This window comes from Ambystoma mexicanum, chromosome 7q, assembly GCF_040938575.1.
Source record: "Ambystoma mexicanum isolate Mex_15411 chromosome 7q, UKY_AmexF1_1, whole genome shotgun sequence".
Taxonomy (NCBI): domain Eukaryota; kingdom Metazoa; phylum Chordata; class Amphibia; order Caudata; family Ambystomatidae; genus Ambystoma; species Ambystoma mexicanum.
The window spans coordinates 803361225-803377852 of NC_090941.1; positions in this window are offsets into that span (position 1 = coordinate 803361225).

A 16628-nucleotide genomic window follows, 5' to 3' on the forward strand; every position below is an offset into this window, starting at 1 on the left:
ATCAAATAAAAACAAAACAAACATAGATATTCTAACACCTGGAGAACTTTGTTCTTTGGATCCTGTTAATGTTTCAAGATATTTTCACCATCGCTTCATTGCTATGCTACATTGTATTTGTAATAAAACTGTTCCTCCCCTTGGAGAAGTGCAACACTTCTTTTGGAGAAAAGAATACCAAGCCAGAGGAGCACCACATATCCACATGCTTTTATGGATTAAAGATGCTCCTAAATTTGGTCAAGACAGTGATGCCACTGTTTTACAGTTTATTGAAAAATATGTCACTTGTGAAATTCTATCAGAAGCCACAAATAGTGATCTTTGTGCACAAATTTTACAATTTCAAAGACACAAATGTGGAAAATATTGTCGTCGCAAATACAAAAACAAAGGCAAATACTACACCAAATGCCGATTTGGTTTCCCTAGACCAGTTACAAATACAGGTCAAGTACACAACCTCATGTCTTCAGTTAGACATACTGTTAAAGGAAAGTCACCTAAAAATACATATTACATAAAAAGAAAAGAAGAAGAAAAATATATCAATGATTATAATGCAATCATTGCCCACTTATGGAATGCAAACATAGTTGTGTAGTACATTGCAGACAATTCTACTGCAGTTGCACGATATGTCACAGCATACTTAACTAAAGCAGAAAAGACAGAGCTCCAAGACCTCTGGAATGACCTGTCATCAGATAAAACAGTATCTCAGAAATTATACAGCTTGGGCATAAAAATGCTCACCCATATAGAATGTGGATCTTATGAAGCAGCTGATCGTTTAACTGGTACTTCATTGTATGGTAAATCTGAAAATATAGTATGGCTAAGTCTTGGTCCAGCGAAATCTAGAAAAAGAGTTCTTAAATCATATGAAGATATAGAAACAATAGCCAAACATGATCCCAACAGCCAAGACATTTTAAAAAACAATTTATTGGATACATACTACCCAAACAGAAGTAATACTTTGGAAAACATGTGTCTATACGAAATAGCCCAAAACTACACATACAAAAATAATATGAAACCCGATGAAAAAAAAGGTAAATATAGAGTGACAGACTGTGAAGGCAGCTTAGTTAAACTCACTAAACCAAATTTAATTAATCATATCAAATTGTCATTGAAGACTCCTCAACATAAAGAAGTATATTACATGTCCCTGCTACAACTCTTCAAACCATGGAGAAAAGAAGAACAATTACTAGATAACTATGACTCATATGAGGATGCTTTCAGAGCAAATGAAAGCACTATAACTGATGTAAACTTTACACAGTACAAAACAATGTTGCACAATGAACAGCAACATGAAGAAGAACTCCAAGCCCAACTAGATAAGGATACTCCTGACAGTAGTCAACCTTCTGTAACAGGAAGCCAAGAACCACTGGGAGAACCACTAATAACAAATGAGGCAGAATTAGCTATGATAGAAGTAGAAAACACCATGTGTCAGTATGAAGATAAGGAAGACTTAACTATACTACAATCAAAACTAAACATTGAGCAAAGTAGCATTTTTCAAGAAGTAACAAAACAAATTGTACATGGTGTAAAACATGAAAATAAAGAATGTTCCTGCCATAATTATAAACCTATACTACTGTACGTCAGTGGTGAAGCTGGTTCTAGCAAAACATTCCTAATCAAAATCATTAGTAAGTTCCTTCAACAATTGACAAACAACAAACTGTCAGCTGTTGTCACTGCCCCCACAGGTTTAGCTGCCTACAACATAGGTGGTGTTACATTACACCGACTACTACTATAACCAGTAGAACACCAGAACAAATTAGACTATTACAAACTTTCTGCAGAAGCTGCAATGGAATTACGCAGAGTATTGAAACAAATGAAAATGCTACTAATAGATGAAGTGAGCATGGTCTCCAACCTGATGTTAGATTTGATTCACCTCAGATTACAAGAAGTACTCAAAACAGACTATGAAGAGCTCTTTGCAGGAAAACACATTATTGTTTTTGGAGATCTGCTTCAATTAACACCAGTAAAAGGTGAACCTATTTTTAAAACATTAGGGCACAAACTCTGCCGTAAAACTGTTGGCAGCATTGGAAATGTCAACCTTTGGCAACATTTCCAATACAGAGAATTAACAGAAAACATGCGCCAATCTGCAGATCTAACTTATGCCAACATTTTAAAAAGTTTGAGAGTTGGTATACTTTCTAAAGAAGCAGAAGCAACATTGAAAACACGGCACATTAATGCACTTTATGGCGATAATGCATGTGCTACAGATGTTATGGAACAATTAGCCCACAAACATGTCAATTGTATGGCCTTAATGCCAACTCTTGCAAGCTGTTTCAAATTCAATGAAATCATGCTAAGTAAAGAAATGCAACCAATAATGGAAATTAGCGCCACAGACAAACTAGATGTACATGGTATGACACTACCCATGTGTGACCAAGCCACAACAAGACTAAATAATTTAGAAAAATCAATCTCAAACACAGCAGGCTTAGAAAAGATGTTAAACTTATCCTTAAATTGCTTAAACGTAACCTTGACGTGGACCAAGGACTAGTTAATGGAGCACTGGGTACAGTTGTTGGCTTTCAAACATACCCACGTGACAACAAAATTCAGTTGGTCAATATACTCTTTGACAAACTTTAAGACGGATAGGACGCTCAACAGCTAGATTCCTTCTCTTCAAAGATATGTATGTACGCAGAGAACAATTTTCTCTAACTCTTGCATACGCAGTCACAATTCATAAATCACAAGGTCTTACCCTAGACAAAGCAATGATAGATATTGGTAACACAGTCTTTAAAGAAGGCATGAGCTACGTAGCACTATCACGCTTACGTACACTTGACGGTCTATTTCTAATCAACTTTGATGCAAGTAAAGTAAACGCTGATATTCCTTGCATTTTAGAATATAATAGACTTCGCTCACTATACACTCCCCATCTAAACACATATTCTGTTCCACAAAAACTAAAACGTTGTAAAAGAAAACTAAATCAAACAGAAATGCAACAGGACGTCACTGCAAATCCTCCAAAGAGAGTAAAAGAAACTAATACTTCATCAAGTACCACAAACAAAAAAGAATCAATTAGAGAAAGTAAACCAGGTACTTCTTTAAAGAAGGAAGACAAACTCCAAAAAAAGCAGTTAGATACAGAACTACCTGGACCATTTAAATTCTCAAATATAGTTGGTGTAAGTTGCTATGCAAATGTAGCAATGAATATTCTATTTCAATTACCACCAATTGTTGACAACATTTACTCACACAGTACAGACCCATTGTGTTTGCAAATGTTAGTACTTCACAGAAATGCAGCAAACAATCCTGACAACACATATAGTGTTTTTGGAATAAGACGACAATTGGACTACTGTGCTGGAATGGTGAAATTCACTATACACTCACAGGAAGATCCACAAGAATTTCTAATGTACTTACTACAAGTACTGGAAAACAAAAACATACCTATAAATGAAATCTTTCAGATTTCATACATGTGGAAACATACATGCACTCTCTGCAACAATGTGACACAAGAAGAAATCCCCAATGAACGCTTCATATATATATCAATACCAAATTGTGAATCCATTCCATTTCAGCAACTTGTACAAAATGCAAACCATGGTAGATTATGCTCTACCTGCAATTCAGATAATCGCTCCACGTTAGTAATACAAACACATAGTAAATACGTAATACTAATGCTTCTACGTTACAATGCAGATGGTACCAAAAACAACTGCAAGCTGACTGGATTCACACCTGGTCAAATATCACTTGGTAAGAAAACCTTCACAACAATAGGTATAATCTACCACGCAGGAGCCACAACCAATTCAGGGCACTACACTGCATACATAAAAAAGAAATGTGGATGGTTTGAATGTAATGATAGTACCATTACTCTAAAGCAGAGATTACCAGCAAATCTTACAAACTAAATAAACTGTATTTAAACCTTTAAGTAAATTTGTGTTACAAAAATATAAACTGTTAGAATACTCCAAAAGCTATCTAACTGCTCAAAGATTCTACAACAACTAATCAGATAAATGAATACCACTAAATTAGACCAAAAAATACACAGTTAGAATACGTCAATTGGTATCTAACTGTCACAAAATTATAAATGTGTGTTAAAATAATATAAACTGTTAGAATACTCCAAAAGCTATCTAACAGCTCAAAGATTCTACAACAACTAATCAGATAAATGGATACCACTAAATTAGGCCACAAAATACACAGTTAGAATTCGCCAATTGGTATCTAACTGTCCCAAAATTTAACAATATCCAAATAGGTAAATCAAAACCACTAAAATATATCAAAAAAATAGACAGTTAGAATATGCCAATTGGTATCTAACTGCTCCAAAATTTTATAATATCAAAACAAATGAAGAATCTGTTACTGCTCCAAAACAAATACAACAAAGCAAAGTATAAAGCATTAGCCAGAAACAACAAGTGAACACTGAAAACAAACAAACAAATAAACTGTAGCATAACAGAAAAAGTTTTTTTTTTTAATCCAACATGGATTTTTTTTTCTCCCACAGACCCAATGATTTTAGCAACAAATACAGAAACTGAGCAAATTGCACAGTACTCTGATTTGTACTCTACTAAATATGAGGGTAAAAAAAAATAAAAATATATTGCTTATAGAATGTAATAAGTCATTACAAAATACTAATACTAACATGCTATTTTCTTTTATCATAGAAATGAAGAAGAAAAACATGGACTCCCATTACGAGACCAAACAGTAAGTATACAATAATAAGGACAACCATAGCAGCATATCACATCTATAGTATCTAATACCTCTGTTCCTTATACATTTGTTTTTCACCCAAAGTTATAAGCAAATATGAATGTGATATGCTGCGGTGTTTGTTGCCAGGGCATAGAGTCTTGGGTGCATGGCCAGATGGCCATGCACCCAAGACTCTATGCCCTGGCAACAACCACCACAGCATATCACATCCATAGAGTCAAACATTTCAACTATGATCTATGGGAAACTTTTAATGTCTGCGAACAATGTGAGTGTTCTTAGAACACTTTGAACTTGCCAGCGAACAATACGGACACCGTTTTCAGGACACCCCCTACGAACATTTCAGAACAACATAATAGTTCTTACAACACTTTCAACTTAACAACAAACTATACGGACAGCGTCCTAAGGACACCCCCTACGAACATTCCAGGACACCGGGAGTGTTCTTAGAAGCGTCTTCAGAACACCACAATCTTGGTTATTTGTGAACATTTCAGGACACCGCGAGTGTTCTTAGGACACATTCAACTTGACAAAGAACAATACGGACAGCATCCTCAGGACACCCCCTACGAACACTCCCCGGACACCGCGAGTGTTCTTAGAAGCGTCTTCAGAACACCCCCATTTTGTTTATTTGCAAACATTTCAGGACACCACGAGTGTTCTTAGGACACATTCAACTTGACAGAGAACAATACGAACAGCATCCTCAGGACACCCCCTACGAACACTCCCCGGACACCGCGAGTGTTCTTAGAAGCCTCTTCAGAACACCACCATCTTGTTTATTTGCGAACATTTCAGTACACCGCGAGTGTTCTTAGGACACATTCAACTTGACAGAGAACAATACGGACAGCGTCCTCAGGACACCCCCTACGAACACTCCCCGGACACCGCGAGTGTTCTTAGAAGTGTCTTCAGAACACCCCCATTTTGTTTATTTGCGAACATTTCAGGACACCGCGAGTGTTCTTAGGACACATTCAACTTGACAGAGAACAATACGGACAGCGTCCTCAGGACACCCCCTAAGAACACTCCCCGGACACGGCAAGTGTTCTTAGAAGCGTCTTCAGAACACCCCCATTTCGTTTATTTGCGTACATTTCAGGACACCGCGAGTGTTCTTAGAACACATTCAACTTGACAGAGAACAATACGGACAGCGTCCTCAGAACAACCCCTACAAACATTTCAGGACACAGGGAGTGTTCTCAAAAACGTCTTCAGAACACCCCCATTTTGTTTATTTACGAACATTTCAGGACACCGCGCGTGTTCTTAGAACACATTCAACTTGACAGAGAACAATACGGACAGCGTCCTCAGGACACCACCTACGAACACTCCCCGGACACCGCGAGTGTTCTTAGAACAGTTTCACTTTGCTTGCGAACAAAACTGACACATATTGACTCCTTAGAACACCCCCTAGTCAGTTTATTTAGAACATTTCAGAACACCCGTGATGGCCGCAAACAAATCGAACACAAAAAGAACGTCTAACACATAAAAAACACAACTTTCATCCTTTCTCATACACTCCCACCCTCCCCAAACACTCCTACACACCAACACACTCTACAAAATACACATTTTGAACAAAGTTTCACTGCGCTGTCCGGGGACGTCCGCGAATCCAATATGGCGGGCGCTACCGAAAAATCTGACGCGCTTCACGCTCCACGCCGTCCAATCAGCGAACACTTTGCATGTCCGCGAACATCACGCAAGACGATTGGCCAATCAGGACACTTTCCGTGGAGCGAACAGGGAAGTGTATCCGCAAACCGAACACAGATATCACTAATTTTTTTTGACCTACTTTTTGGTCATTTTAAAAACAACTACTGGACGGATTTTCACCAAATTTGCAAAAGCACGCTTTCGGGACCAAGCCGCTGCTCCTGGTCCAAATTTGGTGGAAATCCGTCCAGCGGTTTGGGCTGTATGCGCGAGCAAAATTTTTTTCCCATTCACTCTATGGAGAGTGAGTATAATGTATACAAATATGAGCATATAGAGGGAAGGTAGAGTAATAAAAATAAAACTATGAGAAAGTGCTGATAACCATAATGATTATCTTCATGCACAGAAAGGATTGCTCTCTTTCAAGCCTGTATCTTCCGCTATGTACATGTTTCATATGATGTGACAGGACCCTAAGTCTACAAATATAGTACCTTTTCAATTTTTACTTCCTGACTGTTACTGAAGAAAACTATGTGGCTTCGATATGTCAGTAAAGGATTAAAAAGGGAGAGCCAGCCATGTGATGTCATCAGTTATGTCATCAATGACATTTGTGATGTCATCTTTGATGTCCTGGGTGTTAGTGTTAGCAGTGCACGGTGGCGCGAGTTATGGTTGCTTATGTTACCATAACTGACGAATTTCAGGAGTTTTTCAGTTTTACTTTGAGCCATAACGTCCCTATAACAAAGTTTTTTCACTGAATTTCATAGGTTTTTAATAGCGCAACTTAACCATAACGTCCCTTTAACAAAGTTTTTTTAATATCACGCAAACAATATACAAACATGGCGTGCAAAAACCAACTTCTACAGATGGCTTTACACAGAATGTTGCAAAGTAAGAATTTATGCTCGTTCACAGTGAAGGTCAGCTGCTTCCACAACTTCTACAGATGGCTTTACACAGAATGTTGCAAAGTAAGAATTTATGCTCGTTCACAGTGAAGGTCAGCTGCTTCCATTTTTTTCTCGAGCCCCAGAGAGGCTCACGAAGCGGACTATAAGGTTGTATTGTGTTTTGACCTTGACAGACAGAGATTGTGATGAAAGACTTCTCTTGAAGGAGTGGTGCTAAAACGTAAGAGAAGATAAAGATGAAATTTCTGAAACGAAACCACTTTTACATATTATATCACTATACGAAAGATCGTTGGCACACGCGGAGTTGTATTTTGGGACTGCACCACTCGTAGACAATGGAAATTGCAATTGTACTGTAAGTAACCCTTTAGATTACTTTATACCAAATATAATTACAATAGCGTAGCATTAAAGACCGCTCAAGTTGAACTTGTTCGTTGAAAGTGGCATAATGTTTTCTACCGCACACTATCACTGCCGAATTGATCCCCTGTCGTTTAGAGGGCTCTGAAAAAGGCAGACGACACAGGGTGGGTTAATAGAAAAAATTTAACCGGTCTATAGGCGGTCAAGCGCTCTACTCGCTGTGCCACTTCACTGTAGCCTGTCAAGTGGCACAGCGAGTACAGCGCTCGCTTTGACATCCGTGCACAGCTTGCTAACGCAAGTTTGAATCCCGGCAAGGCGAAACTCAGCCTTCCGTGGTCGATAAATGAGCACCACACACCGTGGTTAATAATAAGCACCGCTTACATACCTCACGGTTCTTAGTGCGATATGAATGGGAAAATATTATTATTTTATTATTAACATACTCTGTTGCACTATCTTCGATAGCAAATAGTTTCATGCCCTAATAAATAAAATGATGATTTTTAATGAAGATCGGCTGGTGAGACTAATTTATGTTTTTTAAAACAGGTACGTGGCCCCATTTTGTCTATGTCACGATTTACAGACTCCAGCGGATGGGGTCTTCAACTGCCAGGTGCAAGTCCAAATATGCAACTTCATGACCCTCACCATTTTATGGGACAATCGCCAAGGACCAATATGCCCTTACGCAGTACTAGCGGCTACAAACAACATACCAACCAATAGGGTGGTCTAATGGCTCGTTGTTGGAGCAACCTTCCGATTATCAGAGCAACCATTTACTGCTTTTATCATAAACCAACAGCCTATCTACCGCAAAGGAACAACGCGTGGCTCCAAATAAACTTTTGCTGATCGACAGCAGAGACAATAGCAAATCGCTGAATATTCACTAAACATTTCATGTGAAATAAATGTACTTTACCAAATGTACAATCCTGCTGTTTACTTTTAAACCACAGTTTCATATTCTGAATTGTGGCGCACTGAGTTGTAAGCTGATTGTCATGATCTCTGCTTCCAAAGGGTCAGGACTTACCCAACTCCCTTGGAAGCAGACCCATAACCCCGGTTCCGGGTGCCGGCCAGTCCCAATTGGGACCTTTTGGACCCTGTCCTGGCGCCAGTGGCACCAGGCTCATAAATATGCCCAGTCCCAGCGCTGGAAGCGCCGGGCTCATAATGCTTGGGTGGACTTACCTGCAGCAGACCATGCTGCTTACTTACCTGCCAGTTGAGCCCCTGATCCTCTTCAGTTTGGGACTACTTTTCCTGTTGGGTGGGGCAGGAGCCACTCCCTAGGTTCAGAACACTGGAACTCTTCTGGAAAGCAGGAACTCTTTTCTTACCTAGGCGAGGCCGTGGAAGGAGAAACCTAAGCACTACAGGAGGCTATTTAAACCTCACCCGATGGATGAATCTTGCTTTGCGTTATTCTGCATTCTCTGCAGCAGAACGCTCACCGTGTCTTCTGATCCTGTGCCTAAGGGAACAAAGGCTTACCATCCTGGAATCCAGTCTTCAGCAGCACCTTTAAAGACAAAGAAAGAACAGGTTAGCACTACGGTCTTCAGTGGCAGCGCATCTCTTACCTGGTCCAGCGGCTGTCACCAACGCCTCGCGCTGCATACCTGCATCTGAAAGACAAAGGCTTACCGACTCTTCGCACGCTCCGGAGGTCTTCGCGCTGCATTCCCGCATCTGAAAGACAAAAGAAGGTGCGTTTAGAGACATTGGGCAACTTTACTACTCACGTGCCATCACTCCTTTCCACGCCAAAATCAGCGGGTATCCCAGCACCCTTCAGCTTCTCTAAAGCTCCGAACTTGTACCTGCAAGGTAAAAGAGACAGTTAGTGCGCATCGTGAAGCAGGCAACAAGCGCTCACTTACGTGCTTCCAAGCGCTTCTATTCCTCACGCGGGTTCGATCCTCAACTCTCTTCAGCCCGCCATCCGCCATCGCCGGAACCCTGCAAAACAAGAGGTATCATTACAAAAGAACTTTACATAAGTCAAAAGCCATACTCACGTGCTCCTCGGCACCGCTCCACAGCAGCTACGCCTTACGCACTTAAAGACTTTTAAGACATTTGAAGTGCCCAGAACTTACCGTTCGTGCAGTAAACGACGGACAGCAGTCCTGTGAGGTCAAGAGGCCTGCACCCTTATTCAGTGAAGAAACTGGTTACGGCACCCTGCCCCCGAGGCAGATGGAGAGCTCGGCGTTCACCTACCTAAGGTGAGATCGTTAACCTTTGGGGTCCTACAGGAGAAGAGAAAGGGAAGAGGAGAGAGGCACCCAATAACCCCAGTTCCTTAATCCCATATTTTCTATCTGCAGACATCTTACTCTCCGAGTCAGACACACAGTGCACAGAGGTCCAGCCCGAGGGACCAACCGTGTGTTACACATCAACTTTGAAGACACGGCATTCACCCAGTCAAGACCGGCGCCTCTGCGGGAATCATGTGAGCGTTACAGAACGCAAAGCCTACCGCAAAACTCCCACCCAGGCGCTATGGAAACCTCGGATACCGACCAGCTAGCCCAGTTACTTGGGGAACTAAGAGCAGAAGTGCATGCAGCCCACCAGGAAACGAATGCTCTAAGAAGGGAACTGATTATTTCCAAGAAGCGAACAGATGATCTCGCTAGACAATTGCTACAGTCACAAGCCAGACAAACTCAGTTGCCCGCATCAGGGGCAAATCATCCTTCAACATCCCCTACGAACCCAGTGCAGATCAACCTACCCGGGAATGTGCCTCTGGCTCCGCCCGAACGATTTTCTGTTGACCCAAAGAGGTTTGCAGTATTCATTAATCAGTGCCGCTTGCACTTCTTATGCCGGCCAGCAGCCTTCCCAACAGATCAAGCTAAGGTAGCTTTCGTGCTTTCGTACCTCAGTGGCAGTGCGGCAGATTGGTCGATCCCTCTAGTTAATCAGGATGATCCGGTTCTCCATGATTTTCAAGCTTTTCAGCTCAGCATGGAAAAACTGTTCGCAAGACATTCACTGGGGCAGGCCTTGGACGATGAGCTCCTTTCATTACGACAGGGTAATCAAGACCTTTTGGCTTATATTGCGTCTTTCAACAGACTGATAGTGGAAACCCAACGGCCTGAGGACAAAAGGATTACGCTGTTTTATAGAGGTCTACGTGGAGAGCTCAAAGATGTGTTAGCCCAAGTAGTGAATCCCCCGCAAGACTGCTCGGACTATATTGACTTAGTCGTTCAAATAGACCACAGACTACAGAACAGGAAGGCCGATCGTTCCAAGTTTGATGCTCGAGTGTTTTCCAAACCACCAACTCCTATCAAAGGAGCAGACTCCGTGGAACCCATGCAAATAGGGGGCCTGAAAGGACCATTAACCCAAAAGGAGCGGGAAAGGAGAAAACAGCTGCAATTATGCCTCTATTGCGGAAACTCGGAGCACTTTCTTCGAGACTGTCCGGTGAAACCAGCCAAGAAGGCAGTAGGAGCTGCAGTTACCAGGGTCACAAACTTTGAGCAGGGAAACGACCTCGCCCGACAAGAATAGAGGTCCTCTTGCCGAGCGTTAAAACCTCATTAGCCCTGAACGTCCGGATCGATTACATGCGATTGAAGCTTACGTCGACAGCGGTGCCATCGGCAATTATGTGGATCATGAAATGGTATTGAGGATGAATCTGACTCTTTGTCCAAAGGCTGTAAAGGACGTCATTACTACGGTGGATGGTACGGAGATAGCTTCCGGACCAGTAACGCATACCACCCAAGAAGTGACGTTAGTAAGTCAAGATGGACACTATGAGAAGATCGTGTTCGATGTGATCAAGGCCCCTCAGTTCCAGATTATTCTAGGAATTCCTTGGTTAGAGAAGCACAATCCTCAGATCGATTGGCGAGCAAGAACGGTTCAGTTTCCAGAATGTGTCTCCATTTGTTACCCTCGATCTGATGTTGCACTGGCAGCAATTTCTTCGAAGGTTCCCCAGTTACCTCCCGAATACCTAGAATTCCAAGATGTCTTCCGGAAGGATCAAGCTAACTCTCTACCTCCTCATAGGTCTTATGACTGTCAGATAGACCTGATACCTGGATCTACCCCTCCTTGTAGTAGAATTTATGCCCTCACCGAGCCTGAGAATCTTCACCTCCGACAATACCTGGATCAATACCTAGCGAATGGGTTTATCCGTCCTTCCTAGTCCCCTGCTTCCTCAGCTTTGTTCTTCGTTCCAAAAAAAGAAGGGGACCTTAGAACTTGTATAGATTATCGCGCCCTGAACCAGATCACCGTTAAGAATAGATATCCGTTACCTTTGATCCCTGAACTCCTGGACCAAGTCAGAAAAGCATGCATATATACAAAGCTGGATCTCAGAGGAGCCTACCACTTGGTACGAGTAAAAGAGGGTGATGAATGGAAGACGGCCTTCCACACCAAGTATGGGCTATTTGAATATCAGGTCATGCCCTTCGGACTTTGCAATGCCCCGGCGCCCTTCAATATTTTATGAACGACGTCCTCAGAGAGCTCATAGATGTGTGTGTCGTTGTCTATATTGACGACATCCTCGTTTATTCTTCATCGGAAACTGAACATCGGAAACACGTGAAAATCGTCCTCGAGAGGTTGCGTCAACACAAACTTTTCGCGAAGTTGGAAAAATGTGTTTTCAACGTGACTGAAGTTGAATTCTTGGGATTCATATTATCACCTAGCGGAGTGCGTATGGATTCAAAGAAGGTCGATGCAATTCTCAAGTGGCCTTCGCCATCCTCCGTAAAAGGTGTTCAAAGCATGTTAGGCTTCGCTAACTTTTACCGCAGGTTTATTCCCGAATTCTCTCGAATAGTCCAGCCCATCACCACCCTGTTAAAGAAAAACAAACGTTTTGAATGGTCTACCGAGGCGGAACAAGCTTTCCAGAATTTGAAGACTAAATTTATCTCTGCACCGATCTTAAAACATCCTCGCCCCCTACATTGTTGAAACTGATGCTTCGAGTCTTGCCATGGGAGCAGTTTTATCACAAAAGGACCCAGTAACCAATCAGTTGCATCGCGTGGCATTTTGGTCCCGCAAATTCTCGCCTCCTGAAATCAATTACACTATTACTGATAAGGAACTTCTGGCTATCAAGTCCGCCTTTAAGGCTTGGCGGCATTATCTTCTGGGGGCCCGACACACCGTTACTGTGATCACAGATCACCGTAACCTGCAATATTTGAAAACCGCGAAAGCTCAATCCTCTAGGCAACTCCGTTGGGCACTATTCTTTAAAGAGTTTGACTTCATAATTACCTACCGACCTGGTACGAAAAACGGTAAAGCTGACGCCCTTTCTCGGATGGGAGTGGAAGAACACTTGATCAATCCTAAATCTGTACCTATCATTCCCGAACAAAGAATTCTGGGTGTAATCGCCACACAATCCATTGAAGAAGTTAAGGATAAGGCCAGGCAACTGGTAACTCCAGCAGACATACAGAAATGGCATCTGCAGGGAAAGGACTTTACGGTGAAGGACAATCTATTGTATTTCCAAGGACGGTTATACCTGCCCAGCACAGATTTACAGAAAAAGGTAATCTCCTGTTATCACGATTCTTTAATGGAAGGACATCCCGGTATGGCCAAAACCTCGGAAAAGATCAAGCGCTACTTCTGGTGGCCATCTTGGAAAAAAGATATCAGAGACTTTATAATGTCCTGTGGAGTATGTGCCCAAAACAAGAGTCAAAAGGAAAAACCTGCCGGCCTCTTACGCCCTATTGACATCCCACCTCGCCCTTGGCATACGCTTTCTATGGACGTCATCACCGATCTACCTCCATGCTCCGGATACAATACGATCTTAGTAATCGTGGACCTATTCTCCAAGATGGCGCACTTCATTCCACTCAAAGGCTTACCATCAGCAGCAACTCTGGCCCGAGAATTTCTCGAAAACATCGTCCGACTGCACGGTTTTCCTTCGGTTCTAATTTCGGATCGAGGAAGTCAATTTATTTCTCATTTTTGGCAAAGTTGCTGTCGGTCGGCTCAAATTGATGTGAGACTTTCGACCAGCCACCACCACCAAACCGACGGACAAACCGAGAGGACCAATCAAACTCTGGAACAGTATTTACGCTGCATGCTGCAACAAACTGAAAAAACTTGGAAAGATATCCTTTGGATAGCCGAATATGCCTACAATAACTCTGTCCACTCGGGAACCGGGAAGACCCCGTTCTTTCTTTTATACGGTAGTCACCCTCGAACCTCGGATTTGGATCCACTCCAAGATCTTGGAACACCAGCAGTAGACCACCTGCATTCTACTATCACCCAAGCCTTTAAGGAAGCCGTTTCTCACCTTCAAAGGGATAAAGAACAATACAAGAAAGGAGCAGACCAACATCGGAAGGAAGCCCCCCAATATCAAGTAGGAGATCAAGTCTGGTTATCCACCAAATATCTACCTCTAAAAGGACCACGCACATTCAACCCAAGATACCTTGGTCCCTATTCAATCACTACCATAGTAAATCCGGTAGCGGTCAAGTTGGACTTGCCCCCTCACATGAAGATACACCCGGTCTTCCACGTCTCTCTACTAAAACCCGTGCAACCTAAAACCCGACTAACTAAATCTCCAAAACCTATCCTAGTTGATGGAGAACTCGAGTTTGAAGTCAAAAGTATCCTGGATTCTAAGATCTCCAAATCTAAACTATTTTACCTGATTGACTGGAAAGGTTACAGCCCCCAAGAAAGGTCCTGGGAACCTGCAGAATATGTCCACGCGCCTCGTCTAATCAAAAGATTTCATCGAACATTTCCTAACAAGCCCAAACCCCCGGAGAAGCCCGGTTTGGGAGGGGCCTTGAGGGGGGGTGCTGTCATGATCTCTGCTTCCAAAGGGTCAGGACTTACCCAACTCCCTTGGAAGCAGACCCATAACCCCGGTTCCGGGTGCCGGCCAGTCCCAATTGGGACCTTTTGGACCCTGTCCTGGCGCCAGTGGCACCAGGCTCATAAATATGCCCAGTCCCAGCGCTGGAAGCGCCGTGCTCATAATGCTTGGGTGGACTTACCTGCAGCAGACCATGCTGCTTACTTACCTGCCAGTTGAGCCCCTGATCCTCTTCAGTTTGGGACTACTTTTCCTGTTGGGTGGGGCAGGAGCCACTCCCTAGGTTCAGAACACTGGAACTCTTCTGGAAAGGAAGAACTCTTTTCTTACCTAGGCGAGGCCGTGGAAGGAGACACCTAAGCACTACAGGAGGCTATTTAAACCACACCCGATGGATGAATCTTGCTTTGCGTTATTCTGCATTCTCTGCAGCAGAACGCTCACCGTGTCTTCTGATCCTGTGCCAAAGGGAACAAAGGCTTACCATCCTGGAATCCAGTCTTCAGCAGCACCTTTAAAGACAAAGAAAGAACAGGTTAGCACTACGGTCTTCAGTGGCAGCGCATCTCTTACCTGGTCCAGCGGCTGTCACCAACGCCTCGCGCTGCATACCTGCATCTGAAAGACAAAGGCTTACAGACTCTTCGCACGCTCCGGAGGTCTTCGCGCTGCATTCCCGCATCTGAAAGACAAAAGAAGGTGCGTTTAGAGACATTGGGCAACTTTACTACTCACGTGCCATCACTCCTTTCCACGCCAAAATCAGCGGGTATCCCAGCACCCTTCAGCTTCTCTAAAGCTCCGAACTTGTACCTGCAAGGTAAAAGAGACAGTTAGTGCGCATCGTGAAGCAGGCAACAAGCGCTCACTTACGTGCTTCCAAGCGCCTCTATTCCTCATGCGGGTTCGATCCTCAACTCTCTTCAGCCCGCCATCCGCCATCGCCGGAACCCTGCAAAACAAGAGGTATCATTACAAAAGAACTTTACATAAGTCAAAAGCCATACTCACGTGCTCCTCGGCACAGCTCCACAGCAGCTACGCCTTACGCACTTAAAGACTTTTAAGACATTTGAAGTGCCCAGAACTTACCGTTCGTGCAGTAAACGACGGACAGCAGTCCTCTGAGGTCAAGAGGCCTGCACCCTTATCCAGTGAAGAAACTGGTTACGGCACCCTGCCACCGAGGCAGATGGAGAGCTCGGCGTTCACCTACCTAAGGTGAGATCGTTAACCTTTGGGGTCCTACAGGAGAAGAGAAAGGGAAGAGGAGAGAGGCACCCAATAACCCCAGTTCATTAATCCCATATTTTCTATCTGCAGACATCTTACTCTCCGAGTCAGACACACAGTGCACAGAGGTCCAGCCCGAGGAACCAACCATGTGTTACACATCACCTTTGAAGACACGGCATTCACCCAGTCAAGACCGGCGCCTCTGCGGGAATCAGGTGAGCGTTACACTGATCTAACACTCTCTGTACCGCAAAGGAACATCGCGTGTCTCAACATGAACTTTTGCGGATCGACAACAAAGACAAATGCAAATTGCTGAATATTCTCTAAACATTTGATGTCAAATAAATGTACTTTACAACATTTACAATCTTGCTCTTTGCTTTTAAATCACAGTTTCATATTCCGAATTGTGGCGCTCTGTGTTGTGACATAATGTGTGTTGTCTTCCGGGTTCTGTGTAAAGTCGCGTAGTACTGGAGACGACTGGGCGCGTTTCATTACGCACCCTGTAACGTCACGGAGAAAGGCGGGGAATATGAATGCTTTGATAATATCAGGCTTAGGGGCGGGAGATATGATTTAGTGTCGCAAAAGCAAGTCAGCCAGGTCAATAGCGCCAGTCATAGGATTATCACATAATGTCGGTGCACACCAGCCGGATTTATCGTTTCTTT